Source organism: Pongo abelii, chromosome 19, assembly GCF_028885655.2.
Source record: "Pongo abelii isolate AG06213 chromosome 19, NHGRI_mPonAbe1-v2.0_pri, whole genome shotgun sequence".
NCBI lineage: Eukaryota > Metazoa > Chordata > Mammalia > Primates > Hominidae > Pongo > Pongo abelii.
Genome location: NC_072004.2, coordinates 93,350,851 through 93,367,912, shown reverse-complemented (window position 1 = coordinate 93,367,912; position 17,062 = coordinate 93,350,851). Strand labels below are relative to the sequence as shown.

General features: G+C 50.5%; 1 long non-coding RNA gene and 1 other non-coding gene across 2 annotated transcripts; both read right to left on the bottom strand.

The window, feature by feature from the left end:
- Positions 1–6,556: 6,556 nt before the first annotated feature.
- On the bottom strand, positions 6,557–10,596 carry LOC129051462 (uncharacterized). Its single transcript, XR_008515747.2, has 3 exons — positions 10,457–10,596; positions 9,500–9,615; positions 6,557–7,912 (listed from the first exon to the last, which is right to left on the bottom strand). It is a non-coding gene; the product is annotated as an uncharacterized LOC129051462 (long non-coding RNA).
- Positions 10,597–16,651: 6,055 nt separating this feature from the next.
- LOC112129832 (U1 spliceosomal RNA) lies at positions 16,652–16,809 on the bottom strand. The gene has a single exon (XR_002912179.1). It is a non-coding gene; the product is annotated as a U1 spliceosomal RNA (small nuclear RNA).
- Positions 16,810–17,062: the final 253 nt, after the last annotated feature.

Sequence of the window (17,062 nt, the reverse complement as noted above, 5' to 3'; positions counted from 1 at the left end):
CCTTGCACTGGCAGAGTGGGTCAAAGGCAGGAAGCTGTGAGCCTCTCGGTGCACGCAGGGGATTCGGTGTGAAGTAAGGAGCAACTCAGGTGAGGCCGGCATGGCAGGCAGGACCAGGCCCATGGATGGGCAGGGGGGCCAGAGTGAACTCCGCCCACCTGCTCACCTGAAGAGCCACCCTGTCCTGGTGCAGTGTGTGTCAGAGCTGTGGGCAGCTAGGCCCTGAATCCTTGATGTGCTTCTTGGTACCCAAGACCGTGTGCCTGCAGAGGTCTGTGTGGGAAATGCTGGCAAGTGGGAAGGAAGAAGCACTGAAGGCAGGATCATGGCTATCCAGAAATGCCCAGGCTTCCTGGGGACCAGGGTGGAACATTTTATGGTCCATTGGAAGAGAATTCTGCCAGAAGGAAGATTGTATTTGACGCAGCTGCTCTCGCTGTTCTGGGCTACCAGGAGGTGAGACTTCAAAGGAGGAAATCTGGGGACAAAAAACAAACCTGGAACCCAAAGTACCCGGAGAGAAAACACGCCAGTGCATTTGGGCTGTTTCAGATTCAAAGCGTTATATCCTGTGTATGTCGGAGTTGGGCAGGGGAGGGGAGTTTGGGGGTGAGGAGCTGGCATATATAATTTTTTTCTACTTCTTCCACTTTCTACTTTTTCTACTTCTACAATCAAACTTATTTGATTGAAGGAAATAATAAACAAACCATCAGATACTGCTTTGGATTCCCACTGATGGTGAGAAAGAGAAGCAAGCTCCAGCAAATCATCAGTAATAATGATAAGGGCGGTGCCAACCAAAGGAGAAAGAAGCCTCTACACTTGGCTGATATTGCTGAGGACTAAACTCTGATTTTTTTTTTTTTATCTTGCCCAAATTCCTACCAAGGGGTCTGGGGAGTCATGCCCTACAAACCACACATTCTCATCAGATGGTTTTATTTGACCCTGTATATTGTGACTTACTTTCCAATCTGACCGTGGCATAACAAGGAAGAAAATCAAAATGTTTTACCCCAAAATATATTTCCTTGCCATACCTTAAAATTGCCCTGCAAAGTCTCTTGTGGGAAAAATCCACATCCTGTAGAGAATCTCTTTTCCCCTTTGTTTCCTTCTCTCCTTTTCAGATCCAGGAGATAATCAACTAGCCTGATTAGAAACATTTTACAACCTGCTCGCTCTCTAAAGTCTGCTGAGAGATTCCTCTGCACAATAAAACTTGGTATCCACAGTCCTTTATCTTAACCCGAGCATTTCCTTTAATCCCAGGTCTTCAGATAAATTCAACCAATTGTCAACCAGAAAATGTTTACATTTACCGCTTGCCTGAACCCCCCCGGCCCCCCCGCCACCTCCCCCTCCCCCGCCCCGCCCCGCCCCGCTTTGAGTTGTCCCACCTTTCTGAACCAAACCAATGTATTTCTTAAATGTATTTGATTGATGTCTCATGCCTTTCTAAGTGTATAAAACCAAGCTGCACCCTGACCACCATGGGCAAATGTTCTCAGGACCTCCTGAGGGCTGTGTCACGGGCCATGGTCACTCATATTTGGCTCAGAATAAATCTCTTCAAATATTTTACAGAGTTTGACTCTTTTTGGTCAACATTGCCACTGGGCACGGAGGCCTGGGCCCTGGAAACGTCCCTGGGTAAATACCAAAGCGGGAAGAGGGATGGCTGGTTTGACGCAAACAGATCAGAAGGGAGGACTTTAGACAGAATAACCCCCAGGAAGATTGAGGGATTATGGACTCCCAGGCGATTTCCTAAGGGACAGTGCTGAAGTGTCTCTTTTTATTGAAAATTGGACTGTGTGAAACAGGGTCAAATTAAGGGACCTTTTTCAGCAGTTACCTGAGGGGCCTCTTCTCTCTAATTACTAGGATTGCACCAGACGACTCCCTTTGTTCTGCCTGGCTTCTGAAATAACAGCTTCCTCTCCGAAGGTGCAGGCATGCAAAACACGGTGTTGATCTGGTATTCTCTGAAGTGGTTAATCTACATGCAGAACGACGAAAAGGTGGTTTATTAGGTTAATTGCTACTGCAAAAGAAATATATATTTTTTTCTGCCGAGAGCATACATCTGAAAATCAATACATGAGGCTGTGCAAATAGAAATATAATTGTGGCCCCAGAGCATCTTTCCCCATAAGTCAGTAGTGTGGTTAAAAGTATGGTAACCAGATTATGTTGAAACCTTCGTATAGCAAACAAGAGAAATCCATACACACCTGCAAGTCACACTGGGAAGTTCAGGCCACCCCAGTAACTTTCACCTTGGGAGCCGCAGGGATGATCTTCAACTACTTTTTTTCCCTCCATTCCAATTCACCCTGTTGTAAGATGTATCATTAGCTGACAAGTTTCTTTCAACATTTATTATAAGATGCACTTCAATTTCTGGAAAGTTAGAAGGTGAAAAAAATGTTTCTTTTCTTTTTTTTTTTTTTTGAGTCAGAGTCTCTGTCACCCAGGCTGGAGTGCAGTGGTGTGATGTAGACTCACTGCAACCTCCACCTCCTAAGTTCAAGCAATTCTCGTGCCTCAGCCTCCCAAGCAGCTGGGATTACAGGCATGCACCACCACGCCCGGCTAATTTTTGTATTTTTAGTAGAGACGGGGTTTCACCATGTTGGCCAGGCTGGTCTTGAACTCCTGGCCTCAAGAGATCCACCGATTTTGGCCTCCCTAAGTGCCGGGGTTACAGGCGTGAGCCACCACACCCAGCCAAAAATGTTTATTTTTAAAGGGAGAAAATGTATTAAAAGGTATGACTGTTTTTCTTTGTCTATTTTTGCCCCTGTCTTACTCTTTTTCTCTTTCTCACCATTTCTCTGCTTTCTTCCCTGCGTCCCTTCTTCCTTTCCTTCCTCTCCACCCTTCCCATTTTTGGTTCTAGGGTACACTAAGAACAGTTAGCTTCAGCTTGGAAATTTACAGCTGGGTGGGAGGGGTGTGTAGGAAGCTTTAGGAAAGACTGGTTCACGTTCATTTAGCAAAACAATCCCTGTTTGCCTGAAGACCTGTTCTGCTGTCTGATCACCCCCCAGGGAAGTATTCTCCCTAATAGAAAAAACTTGACTTTGTTATGCTCAGGCTAAGGCGTAATTCTCCTCACTCTCCACCCAACTCCATGCCATAGATGCCCCTAAGCCTTAGGTAACTCACTTCCCTTTTCTGAGTCATAATAAGGTCCTGTTTTGTAAGGTTTTGGGTTTTTTTTTTTTTCCTTTGAGACAGGGTCGCACTTTGTTGCCTACGCTGAAGTGCAGTGGCATGATCATAACTTACTGCAGCCTCAGACTCCTGGGCTCAAGCGATCCTCCTGCCTCAGCCTCCCCTGTAGCTGGGGCCACAGGCGTGCGCCACCATGCCCAGCTAATTTTTAAAATTTTTTGTAGAGATAGGAAGTCTCAGTATGTTGCCCAGGCTGGTCTTGAACTCCTGGGCTCAAGCAATCCTCTGGCCTTGGCCTCCCAAAGTGCTGAGATCATAGGCATGAACCATAAGGTTCTCCAGAGCGGTGAAAAAGATGATGTCCACTAGAACTCCAAGGAGAGTGCTGGGTGTATAGTAACTACTCAGTAAGCACTCAGCTCCTCTCTTTCCTGAAAAACCCTTTCTATAAATTGAGAGTATCTCTTTGCTGGCTAGAACTAGGACAGTTGAATGTCAAGTTGAGCTTCAGACGTGCAGCTGGGTTCTTTATCTTGAAAAAAGTTGGATTTCTTTCCTGTGAGCTCTCAAAGTGGTGGAGACTCAGGTCATGTTCTCTGAATAATGAGGTTTTCAAGAGTTTGGAAAACCGGAAGGAAACTGCGAGGAAGGAGATGGACAGAAGGAGCTTAGTGGTGCCAGGACAGCAGGTGACCAGGAAAGGAGACCAGAAGAAAGGATGGTGTGGCAGGTCAAAGCTAAGGTAAGATGCTGTCTTCCATGCATGTTTTGGGTGGTGAGTAAGGAAGGACAAAACCAGCCCTGGAAGGTTTCTTTCTTTTTCTTTTTTTTTTTTTTTTTTTTTTTTTGAGATGGAGTCTTGCTCTTGTTGCTCAGGCTGGAGCTCTTGCTGCCCAGGCTGGAGTGCAGTGGCGTGATCCCAGCTCACTGCAACCTCCGCCCCCTGGGTTCAAGTGATTCTCCTGTCTCAGACTCCCAAGTAGCTGGGATTACAGGTGTCCACCACCACGCCCAGCTAATGTTTGTATTTTTAGTGGAGGCAGGGTTTTACCATGTTGGCCAGGCTGGTCTCAAACTCCTGACCTCAGGTGATCTGCCCGCCTTGGCCTCCCAAAGTGCTAGGATTACAGGCGTGAGCCACCTGGCCCGACCAGTCCTGGAAGGTTTCTGAGAGCAGAGCTGGCACCTGGGCCTAGAGAGCTTTCTGAAGCCTGTGTCACAGAGGAGCAGGACCTGTGTTTTTCAGACTGCAGAAGGACACCCACCAGTGGGTGAAATCCAGGTTGTGGGTTGTGAAAACTAGAAATAGAATAGAGTAGAAAAGATAATGTTGGCCAGGCTCAGTGGCTCACGCCTGTAATCCCAGCACTTTGGGAGGCTGAGGTGGAGGATCACTTGAGCCCGGAAGTTCAAGACCAACTTGAGCAACACAGTGAGACTCTGTATCTACAAAAAAATTTAAAAATTAGCCAGGCATGGTGATGTGTGCTTGATGTCCCAGCTACTTGGGAGGCTGAGGTGGGAGGATCACTTGAGCCTGAGAGGTTGAGGTTATATTGATCCATGATCATGCCACTGCACTCCAGCCTGGGTGACAGAGCAAAACTCTGTGTAAAAAAAATATATATATATATATATATAGGCCGGGCATGGTGGCTTACGCCTGTAATCCCAGCACTTTGGGAGACCGATGCGGGCAGATCACCTGAGGTCAGGAGTTCGAGACCAGCCTGTCCAACAAGGCAGAACTCTGTCTTTACTAAAAATACAAACCTTAGCCAGGCATGGTGGCAGGTGCCTGTAATCCCAGCTATTCGGGAGGCTGAGGCAGGAGAATCGCTTGAACCCAGGAGGTGGAGGTTGCGGTGAGCTGAGATCGCAGCATTGCACTCCAGCCTGGGTGACAGAGTGAGACTCTGTTTCAAAAAAAAAAAAAAGGAAAGGAAAGAAAAGAAAAATAGAATAGAAAATACTAGTGCACAAGGCTGTGTCAAGGTATGCTCTTTTGTGACCTTCAATGCACACTGCTTGTGCGATTCACTTTCTCTCTGCCACGTGCCGTGCATGGGCTGCAGGCCCTGCCCTCACCCAAGTATTTTGGGGACAGGCCCCAGAAGAGGTGCAGGGAAAGCGTTTGGACAGAGGGGCCCTTCAAAGCCTCTCAGCACCCAGCCCACCCCTCAGGGCCTGGCCCCACCTCTTCCCTGCTGCCTTTGACCTGGGAAAAACAGTGCCCGCCCAAGTAGAAAAGTGGCTCCACATTCCACAATCCTGGGGAGAAGCGGGGAGTCTGGCCCAAAGGGGGGGCGTGTCTATCTCTAACTTGTTTAGTGAAACAAGGAAGGAGTTGGGGCAGCAAGTCTCCGCGGATATGCCTCTTGTAACTGAGCATGGGTCTGTGCGTGTGTCCGCTAAGAAGCCGCTGGTGCTTCCTGAAGCTGCTGGGGCAGGATGTCCTCCGGGCCTCCAAGGAAACTTCCCAAGGGGGGGAATCTTGATTCTTCCACAGCTGCCTTGGTGGATACCCACTCCTTTGCAGCCAAGACCTATCCAGGCCAGCCCCACTGATGTGTGTGTGAGAGAACGGAGGGTGTGTGTGCAGAGTGTGGATGTGTGTGGATGTGAGAGAGACTCAGAAAGAGAGGAGGGGATGGATGGGGGTGTGTGTGCGTGGACATGTGCGCATTCACAAACGTGTCCGAAGAAAGCCTTTGCCAGGCAAAAGCAAGCAGGAAGAGAGCAAGAACCTCTCCATGTACTATATTCTCTGATGACCCTTTTAAATATATGACAAACAGTTAAAACAAAAGCCCATTTAGCTTTTATGCCTGTGATTCGTGGTATCCATTCCAGTTAATTACAGTGATTTAAAAACATCTGCATTTAATAAAGAACCTTCCTCTCCCCCAGTTCTCAGCCCACCCCGCTCCCAACCCCAGTCTTTCTTCAGGCCACTGGGCTAATGTAGTAATTACATCTCCATGCCAGGCCACAGCTGAAGGATGGCAGAAGGGGAGGCTTCATCAGGCGGGGAAGGCAAAGTAGGGATGGGCGGGGCAGGGAGGTAGGGCTGGAGTGGGATGGGGAGAGAGTTGGGTAGGGGGAGCTTGTGGGGCAGGGCAGGGTGGAGCTGGGTGGGGAAGGTAGGGCTGGGGGAGGTGGGGTAGGGGCAGAGCTGGGGCCTGGGGAGCTGGAGAGGGGAAGCTGGGACGAAGGGAGCTGGAATGGAGGTAGCGGGAAGCTTGAGGCAGAGCTGGGTTGGGGGGAGGTTTTGGGGAGCTGAGTCAGGCCTTCTCTCTAGCAGAGGAATCCTAGGTTGGGAGGATTCAAATCCAGAGACTAGGAAATGGATATATTCAAAGCCCTTTATTCATTCTGGGTCATAGGATTGTTTATTTCACAAAAAGGGAGACAGAGGCAAGGCAAGGGACTTCACTCTTCACCCTGGGGCCCTCCCTTTGCTTCAGGAAGGAGGCTGGGAGTGGTAGAGAGAAGGGCAGGAGATCGAGAACAGAGAGGGGAGGGGAAAAGCCTCCAAACAGGGAAGCTAGTCCTAGGGCCAGAACGTTCTTTTTAAAAATGTGATGTGCTGGCCTCCGGCTCCCTCCTGCTGCCCTGGTGATGTGTTTGTGGCCCATGGTCACTGGTCACATGGACTCCTTGGTGGACATCAGGAGGCTCAGTGGCCTCCTGGACACACAGCCTCGCGTGAGTCCCAGCCTGCCATGGACAAGCAGAAAGGATCCTGGCCAAGCCCCGGGGAAGGGAGTGTGGGCCACAGCCCTGCAGGGAGTCTGGCCTCGGCCAAGGGGCAGGTGGGCCTGGGGGTCTGGCTGAGGACTGCAAGGTGCCAGCCCTTTGCTCAGGAATCCCCGCTCCCACAGCCGCTGACCACAGTGCAGTGCACTGCCCACTGCCTCCCTTGGCAGGTCTCTCACCTTGCCCCAAACGCCACCTTCAGTGCAGGAGTAGCTGATGGCTGCCTGATTTCAGTGGAGGAGAAAAACTGAACACCTGATTCTATGGAGCAGTTCAGGGCTTTGGAAGATCTGGGAGATTTGACGACCCTGGGAGAGGAAGAAGGATGGGCCCAGCAAGGAAGAGGGAGGAGAAACCAGCTTTGGGGTCTGGAGAAGGAAGGCAAGGTCCTGGTGGCCCTGTGTGGGGGTCTTGGGGAATGACACATTCCCAAGTTCAAGTGCAAGACCTCCACTCTCAAAAAGAGGGGTGTGGGGGCCAAGGAGAAAGGAGGGAGACTGGCACTTGGGCATTACCCAGGGCTGGCATCCTTCTGGCCTCAATACCTGCAGCCAGGAAGTGACTCCTCCCTGTAACCCCGCCCACAGCCCCCATTTCCTGATCCCAGGGGTAGAGACTCCTGGCGCTGGAGGGCAGGCAATAGGCCCCTAAAAAACCCGTAAAGCTGCTTCTGGACGGGAGAAGCCTGTGGGTGGACTCTTACGCAGGAAGGGGGATGTTGATAGCCAAGAAAGAAATGAGTGCACCCTGCAGTATTGGAAGCAGGCTTTGGAGGCCAGCAGCCCCTCTGAGGACCAGCTGGGATCATGGTGGTGGTGTCCGACTGGAGAGGACCTGTGTCAGGCTGGGGCCTGCTGTTCCCAGAGGGAGAACTGTGGGGTCTCTGTGCCTCTCCCAGGTTAGCACTGAGAATGAACTTTGCTTCCTGAGGGTGCCTTTTTCCAAAGCTGCAATCTTGCTTCAACTTCTGTTCTCCACAGCCAAGAAAGACAAGATCAGAGAATGCATTCTCAGTGGGGTTCAGGTGGCCCTGCTGGGCCCCAAGGCCACCTGCTGAGACCAGGCTCAGATAAAACCCAGAGGATCAGACCACAGGAACACCATCAAAGCCAGCTACTCCCTCATGGCCCTTCGAGAGCAGCCTGGGGGAGGGGGGATGGGTGGGGTGCACCTGCTGGAGTGCACATTCCCAGGGAGGGTGAAAGGAGACTCAAAAAAGCCAGCCTCTCAGGGGTTACTCCTTCCAGGAGAAAATAAACCTTTTCCCTTTTCTTTTCTTTCATTTCTTTCTTTTTCTTTTTTCTTTCTTTTTTTTTTTTTTGAGACAGGGTCAGTGGTGCCATCAAAGCTCACTGTAGCCTCAGCTTCCCAGGCTCAAGCTATCCTCCCACCCTAGCCTCCCAAGTGGCTGGGGCTACAGCTGCATGCCACCACGCCTGGCTAATTTTTAAAATATGTTTTATAGAGATGAGGTTTCACCATGTTGCTCAGGCTGGTCTCAAACTCCTGGGCTCAAGCAGGCTGCCCACCTTGGCCTCCCAAAGTGCTGGGATTGCAGGCGTGAGCCATCTTGCTCAGCTACAAGGAGACCTTTCTTCAGTTCCTTGAATGTAGGTTCGTATCCCATCCTCCTCTCTGCGCACCCTTCCCACTACCCTCCCCACACCCTGCTTCCTTTTCTTCATTCAGCGTGTCCATTTGCTTGTTGTTTCTCTCCCCAAGTGGAACATGAGCTCTGAGAGGGCAGGGAATGCATGCTGGCTGGGTCTGCAGCAAACGCATGACTGGGGACGTGTCACAGATGCACACAGGGGCACATGGCAACAGACGCAGCAATGCACATTGCCCCCACACCGCAGGCTCTGCAGAGGCGTTGTGTGATGCCTAGGCAGCAGATGCGGCTCTCTGGTTTTGATTCTGAGATCCCCTTGCCCGCTGTCCATCTTTGTCCTCTTCCACCCTCCCCATCCTGGATCCTCTTCTTGGAATGAATTTGGATCCCCTGCAATGTCTGCCACACCTCCCTCAGGGGGCGGTCTCCCACGGCTTCACCTGTGTCTCTGCTCCTCTGGCCCATTCACGGATGGGAAGAGATGCCCTGAGCTCCCTCCCATGGGGGATTCCCAACTGACATTGTTCCCTGTCGCCTCCCCAGGTTCCAACTCCCCTTCTTCTTTTTTTTTTTAGAGACGAAGTTTCACTCTTGTTGCCCTGGCTGGAGTGCAATGGCGTGATCTCGGCTCATTGCAATTTTTGCCTCCCCGGTTCAAGCAGTTCTCCTGCCTTAGCCTCCCGTGTAGCTGGCACTACAGTCACACACCACCACCCCTGGGTAGTTTTTTGTATTTTTACTAGTGACGGGGTTTCACCATGTCGGCCAGGCTGGCTTGAACTCCTGAACTCAGATGATCCACCTGCCTTGGCCTCCCAAAGTGCTGGGATTACAGGCGTAAGCCACCATGCCCAGCCCAGCCCCCTTCTTTTGAGGAAGCTGCTACGCCATTGCTGTCACCTGCTGACCCTGCCTCCCAGCCCCTGAGCAGACCTGGCTTACCTCTCACCAGCATCGCATCCCCTGTGACCTCATCTCCTTGTGGGCGGCAACCTTTGACCTTCCTCTTACATTATGACTACTTGTGTTTGTGTCTCTCTTCTCTAGGTCATCAGTACCTGAATAAAAGAGACTGGGTCTTTTTCCTCCTGGTAAGTTTGAACATAATGAGGTAGGAGGTGGGACTTGACTCCAGAGGTGGGGCTCAGACACTGGAACAGATTGAGGACTAGCTAAAACCAGACCAGTGCGGAAGCAGCTTTCCAGTCAGACATGGCCACCAGTGTGCTATGTCAGGTTCCCATTGCCATGGCAACAGCTGGGAATTACGTCCTCTTTCTGTGACAATGTTGAAGACCCAAAAGTTACTGCTCATTCCCTAGACATTTCTGCATAAACTACCCCTTAATCTGCATGCAATTAAAAGTGGGTATAAATATGTCTGCTAACCTGCCCTGAGTGGCAGCTCTCAGCACACTGCGTATGGGGCAGCCCTGCTCTGCACGGGCAGTCATGGAGCTGTCACGCAGCTGTAACACTGCTGCTTCAACAAGGCCGTTTTCTTCTACCCCCTGCTTGCCTTTGAATTATTTCTTGGGCAAGACCAAGAACCCTCATGGACTAAGCCCCATCTTAGAGCTCGCTTGCCTTGCATTAGTAGGACCTTGCGCGTAGTAGGTATCAAAGAATGTGTTGTTGAAGTGAGTTGAATCAAATCTGCCTTTCTGGAGTTTTCCCAGGTTTTGGTGGTGGGAGGCTGTAGGTGGAGGTGACCTCAGAGTGTCCTCATGGGGACCTCAAGTGAGAGATGGCAGACCTGTCCAGCCCCCCTCCATCAAGAGAAGGAAGAACCCTCCCGAGGAGGCAGCCTGCGTAGTGCTGTGTTTTGGCCAAGACTCTCCATCTGCTGGAAAGGCAATGGAAAGCTTCGAACCACTTTCTTTTGGCTTGTGAACTCACCAGCTAATTGACAAATGTGCGTCCTGTGCATGAGCTGCTAAGATTTTCCATATCAGCAGAGCCCAGTGATATCTGGGGTTCACCAAGAGCTGTGGGGCCCTTTGTGTCTAGGAACCCCTGGCCATTGTCAGCAGAGAGGCCCCTGGTCGCTGTTCAGGGTCCTGTCATTGGCAACTCATGACATACTGAGAGTCATCATTGTCCAATGCTGAGCACATAGTGAGTCCTCAAGAAATAGTTATTGAATGAATGAGTGAGTGAGTGAGTGAGTGAAAGAACAAGAGAATAATAGAACAAAGTGAGACCATATGCTTTTTACACCAAGGTTGTAAATTCAATCCCTAACTGTGCCAAAAAGCTTTAACTCTTTCCAGAATTAAGGCCACGCCATGTGGTCCTACGAGGGCCTTCTCTGGTTGTTTGTTAGTTCATCAGCGAATAATTATTGGGCCCCTACTAAGGGCAGGTTCTGAGCTCTAGCTGGACGCACCAGCCCAGCCATCGGATGGTGGGAAACCGTCTCTAAGCGCTGGAAGTTTATCAGCGTGGGTGGGGACAGCATCCCTGGCTGTGAGGAAGGGCAGCCCATTTCTTTCTTTCTTTCTTTTTTTTTTTTTTTTTGAGACGGAGTTTTGCTCTTGTTGCCCAGGCTGGAATGCAATGGCGCGATCTCGGCTCACTGCAACCTCCGCCTCCCAGGTTCAAGCAATTATCTCGCCTCAGCCTCCCGAGCAGCTGGGATTACAGGCATGCGCCACCATGCCTGGCTATTTTTTTTTGTATTTTTAGTAGAGATGGGGTTTCTCCATGTTGGTCAAACTGGTCTCGAACTCCTGACCTCAGGTGATCCGCCCACCTCGGCCTCCCAAAGTGCTGGGATTATAGGCGTGAGCCACCAAGCCCGGCCCAGGCAGCCCATTTCTCTCTTAGTAAATCACTACTGCCTGGCATCTGTTCCCCGACATTCTGAGTCCTTCCTAGTGTGATGTTCTCAAGCCTTTGCTCTCAAGCCCAAATAGGAAAGGGTGGGATGGTTGGATTTGATTTCTGGCAAATTCAAGATCTCCAGGATTGATTGATTCATCAATCATTTACACACGAGCCCATGGGGTCCAAACATGACGCACATTCTTGCTGGAACACAACCTGGCCTGACCCTTCCCTGCTCTGTGCCAGGCCCGCCCTGTGAACCCCAGATATGGTTGGGCTCTGCTGATGTCATGAAAAAGCTTAGCAACGCACGCCTTGTCAATTAGCCAGAGAGCTGACTGCCAAGAGAGGGAGGTTTGTGGTTTGACTTCGTCCTTCCAGGAGACAAAGGGCCCACTCTCTGGCCACCAAGGAGTGTTCTCCCATGCTCAGCACTGGGAGAACCCATGTCCAGGACTGTGCCAGGCAGGCCCCTCTCCAGACTCGGGGAGGTGGAGGTCTGGGAGATGCCTCTTGTCCCGGGCACCTGGGGCTTGGCTGAGCTACCTGTGTCGCAGGGAGGGATGGGGGAGGCTCTCACTCTCTTACTCACACGTCAGGAGTAGAAATGACAAATGGCTCCCGCTGGGAACCCTGCCTGTCATCCTGCCGGATCATTTTCTCAGCAGCAAGTGATTTGCATACCAACTGGGTGGGAACTGCCTCTCTGCTCACCCTCCATTCCTTCTCCCACCCTGTTCCCACTCCAGCTCAACTCAAAACTGGGCTGCCTGCCCCAACAGCCACCTTGGGTGTCGCCCTAAAGTCCTTGAATGCCTCCTCCACTGAGACTGCTGAAAATGATTGCCATCTCTCCAAAAGGCTCCTATTAAACGCTGGAAGCTAACTCTAGGGAGCAAGTCAGCCCCTTCCTGGTTGTGGGGCCAGGGAAGAGGGGCTCAGGGCAAATGACACTGTGCCCTACTATTTGGATGTGCCCATGAGCATTTGCCCAGAAGGAGAGGAGTGGGAGGTGAAGGCTGACTGCCCACCCTTGCACCAGGTATCCTCACAGGCACTATTACCCTGCTCAGCCTTCCAGCCTTGTTTTTCTTTCTTTCTTTCTTTTTTTTTTTTGAGATGGGGTCTTACTTTGTTGCCCAGGCTGGAGTGCGGTGGTGCGATCATGGCTCACTGCAACCTTGACTTCCTGGGCTCAAGTGATTCTCCCACCTCAGCTTCCTGAGTAGCTGGGACTACAGGCACGTGCCAGCATGCCTGGCTAATTTTTACATATGTTTTTTGTAGAGATGATGTTTCACCATGTTGCCCAGGCTGGTCAAATTCCTGGGATCAAGCAATCCACCCATCTTGTCCTTCCAAAATGCTGGGATTACAGGTATGAGTCACTGTGCCCAGCTCCAGTCTCATTTTTTGGGGGGTGGAATGTTGCCCAAGGGCAAACAGGGGACAGGCAGGGTTTGAATCCCTTTCTCCTGACTCCAAAGCGCGTAAGTACCTCCGAGTCTTCTTGTCACCAAGAGGCCACCTGCAGCCTGGGACATTCAGGGGAGAAAGGTCTCATGCTTAGGAAGCAGCGACCAGGTGCAGGTGCAGGTGCAGGGTGGTTGGAGGGTGTGGGCCGGGTGGCCTCTGCTTTCTTGTTCCCGCTGCCTCTCTGTTTCCTGGTGACTTCATTCCTTCACCAGCCTGGCACCGCCACATGCCAGGAGACATCCAGATCCCCTCATCAATTTGCAGGGCCAGCCACTCGGGGTGGCACCTGGCTGGTCTCCAGCAGAGCGATGAGTTCCAGGTTGAGGGTGTGTCCCTGGGGATGAGGGGGTAAGGCCAGTGTAGGGAGTTCCAAAGGCTTGGAGGGAGGGCAAGTCTCTTTAGGAGGCCAGGCTCAGGGGGCTGGGGTACCCCAGGGGAGAAGGGGCTGCACAGGCGACCCACTTGGGGTCTGTGCTGGTTTTGTCTAGGGCGGCCCTGCCCTCAAATCCCTTGCAAGCTGCCCTGCCTTAGGATGGAGGGAAGCCTCCTTCGACTTTATACCCAGTTAGCGCTTCGGGGGTCTTTGTGGAATTCCCTCCTCCCCAGGTCCTCTGCCCACCAGCTCTGTGAGCACTGCGCTTGGAGACCAGGCACAGCCCTGGAGGTTTCACTCAGCCTCTAGGCACAGTGGGGCCCGAGGAAGGCTTAGCATCTAAGCCAAGATAACAGTCTTCCTTTTTCCTGCACCATGAGAAATCAGTGTGGTACCCCGGGCAGGCAGTGAGCACATGCAGTATCCGTAGGAAATTTACAAACAATAATAAAACTGGCTAAAAGTTCGTCCGCTTTTTATTATCACCGTGCATCCGCACTTCTAAACAACGTCCCTGAAAATTTTTTTGGTTGGCCTCCGTTCTAAACAATTTCTGCTTACTGTTGAGTTCTAATAATATATATGTAAGCTTCAAATTAGCACATTTTTATTACTTACTCTGATAAACATTGCATTCTTTGTGACAGTTAATTTGGAAAATGCCAGTTGTACAGTCAGCTCCCAGCACAAGGATGGCCACTGGTTTTCACGTTTCTAAGGTGTGGAATCATTTGAGGCGCCTTAGGTGTAGTCTACGTATCCAACCCCTGCAGAAATACATTCTCCTTCATTAAACAGATTAGACATGCACAATGACAGCACAGGGATTGCAACAATGAAGCAACAGAGCTGGACTTCTTTCAGCTTCATCATTCTGTGTGACCACAAATCCTCTTATCTGCAATTCAAATTTAAAACAGTGAAAGAGGCCATGTGTGGTGGCTCAAGCCTGTAATCCCAGCACTTTGGGAGGATGAGGCAGGCAGATCACCTGAGGTCAGGAGTTCGAAAGCAGCCTGGGCAACATGGTGAAACCCGTCTCTACTAAAAATACAAACGTTAGCCAGGCATGGTGGCACACGCCTGTAATCCCAGCTACTCAGGAGGCTGAGGCTGGAGAATCACTTGAACCCAGGAGGTGGAAGTTGCAGTGAGCTGAGATTGCGCCCTTGTACTCCAGCCTGGACGACGAGAGTGAAACTTCATCACAAACAAACGAATAAACAGTGAAACAGTGTGAACTTCAAGGAGAAGTATTTGTGTTTGGTAAATACAAATTTTAGTTCGTACATGAAATATTTTACTGAATTTGAATAATTTTTTAACATGAAAATGTATTCTTCTATGAAAGCAGTTTTAAATCATAAACCAAGAAAAGAATGTCTATTACTTTATAACCGTATTAGTATCCTATGGCTGCTGTAACAAATTGTTACACCACAAACTTGGTGGCTTCAAGCAACAGAAATGTATTTATGTATTTAAGACAAGGTCTTGCTCTATAGCCCAGGCTGGAGTGCAGGGGTAAGATCTTGGCTCACTGCAGCCTCAAACTCTTGGGCTCAAGCTATCCTCCAGCCTCAGCCTCCCAAGTAGCTGGGACTACATGCGTGCACCACCATGCCTGGCTATTTTTAAATTTTTTGGAGACTTGGGGTCTTGCTATGTTGCCCAGGCTTGTCTTGAGATCCTGGCCTCAAGCATTCCTCCTACCTCTGCCACAGCATAAATGTCTTATCTTACAGTTTTGGAGGCCAGAAGTCTTAAATGGGTTTCATCAGGGTGTGGGCAGGCCAGCGCTCCCTCTGCAGGCTCTTGCTAGGCATTCCTTGCCTTGTCTTTTCTAGCTCGTAGAGGCTGCACTAGAGACTTACTTGGAGTCTGTGCTGGTTTTGAGTCTACATTCCGTGGCTCAGGGCCCTTCCTAAATTCTCAGAGCCCTTCACTCCGTTCTCTGCCTTTGTGGTTACACAGTCTCCTCTGCTCTCAAGTCTCCCTCTGTCTCCCTCTGATTAGGATCCATTTGATGACTCTTAGGGCCCACCCAGATAAACCAGGATAATCTCCACATCTCAAGATGCTTAATTTAATCACATTTGCAAAGTCCCTCTTTCCATATAAGGTCACATGGAAAGGTTCTAGGGATTAGGACCTGGATTTTTGGGTCCTCATTATTCAGCCCACCACAATTACCAAAAACACTTTTGTTGTATGGGGAGTGGGTTAAAAATGACCTACACTGGGTGTGAAATGAGGCCTGAGGTGTGGCACTGCAGAAAATGCCTGTGGACAGCAGGTTCTATTGTAGATGAGATGACATGTGTGCCTGTGCATGTGGGGGGTGTGTGTGTGTGTGTGTGTGTGTGTGTGTGGTCCATGGGCTTGATTGTGAGGTGTGCGAAGGGTGAGTGTGGGGCTGTTTTGAGGGCTATAAAATGCAGTCCTTCTTCAGGGTCAAGGCTATTTACACTCAGTGCCTCTAGGGCCTTTGTGTTTTGTGCTTATGAAGACTTTTCCCGGCACGCACATCACTTGTTACCACCTGACATACGCCGTGATACAGACTCAGTCTGGTTCATAATTCACTGAGGGCCTGCACTCTTCTTTTTTTTTCTTCTTGAGACGGAGTTTCGCTCTTGTTACCCAGGCTGGAGTGCAGTGGCGTGATCTCGGCTCACTGCAACCTCTGCCTCCCGGGTTCAAGCGATTCTCCTGCCTCAGCCTCCTGAGTAGCTGGGATTACAGGTGTGTGCCACCATGCCTAGCTACTTTTTGTATTTTTATTTTTTATTTTATTTTATTTTTTTGAGACAGAGTCTCGCTCTGTCACCCAGGCTGGAGGGCAGTGGCGCGATCTCGGCTCACTGCAAGCGCCGTCTCCCGGGTTCACGCCATTCTCCTGCTTCAGCCTCCCAAGTAGCTGGGACTACAGGTGCCCGCCATCAGGCTCTGCTAATTTTTTTTTTTTTTTGTATATTTAGTAGAGATGGGGTTTCACCATGTTAGCCAGGTTGGTCTCGATCTCCTGACCTCGTGATCTGCCCATCTCGGCCTCCCAAAGTGCTGGGATTACAGGCGTGAGCCACCGCACCCAGCCTACTTTTTGTATTTTTAGTAGAGACGGGTTTCACCATGTTGGCCAGGCTGGTCTCGAACTCCTGACCTCAGGTAATCCACCCGCCTCAGCCTCCCAAAGTGCTGCGATTACACACGTGAGCCACTGTGCCTGGCCACATCTGTATTTATAGTAGAGACAGCGTTTCACCATGTTGGTCGGGTTGGTCTCGAACTCCTGACCTCAGGTGATCCACCCGCCTTGGCCTCCCAAAGTACTGGGCTTACAGGTGTGAGCCACCGCACCCAGCCTTTTTTTTTTTATATATTAGAAAAGACAAAACAAAACAAAACAAAACCCACAGGGGAAAGCGCAAACACAGTCCCCGCCCCACCACCGATTATGCAGTTGGATTTCCTGCATTTGGGGAAATTGCAGGGATCAGCACACCTGGAATGTGAGCCTAACCCTGGGAAAACCACCTTTGTGATCATGTTGTCTCCTCTGCCAGGTAAGGATGCAGGATGCTCTTCTAAACATGGGGACTCAGCAATGAACATGCAGACAAAATCCTTGCGCTGCGGCATCCATGTCACATCTGTGTCTATTTCTATCACTCATAGAATGTATGCGCCTCGAGGGCAGGCACTTTTTCTAATTAATTAGGAGTTATCTCCCTGGAAGATTGTCGACACATGGCTAGTGGGATTATCATGAGTTCTTTTAGGTTTTGGGATAGGCGGTGGAGTTAGGAGCAATGTTTCGCGGACAG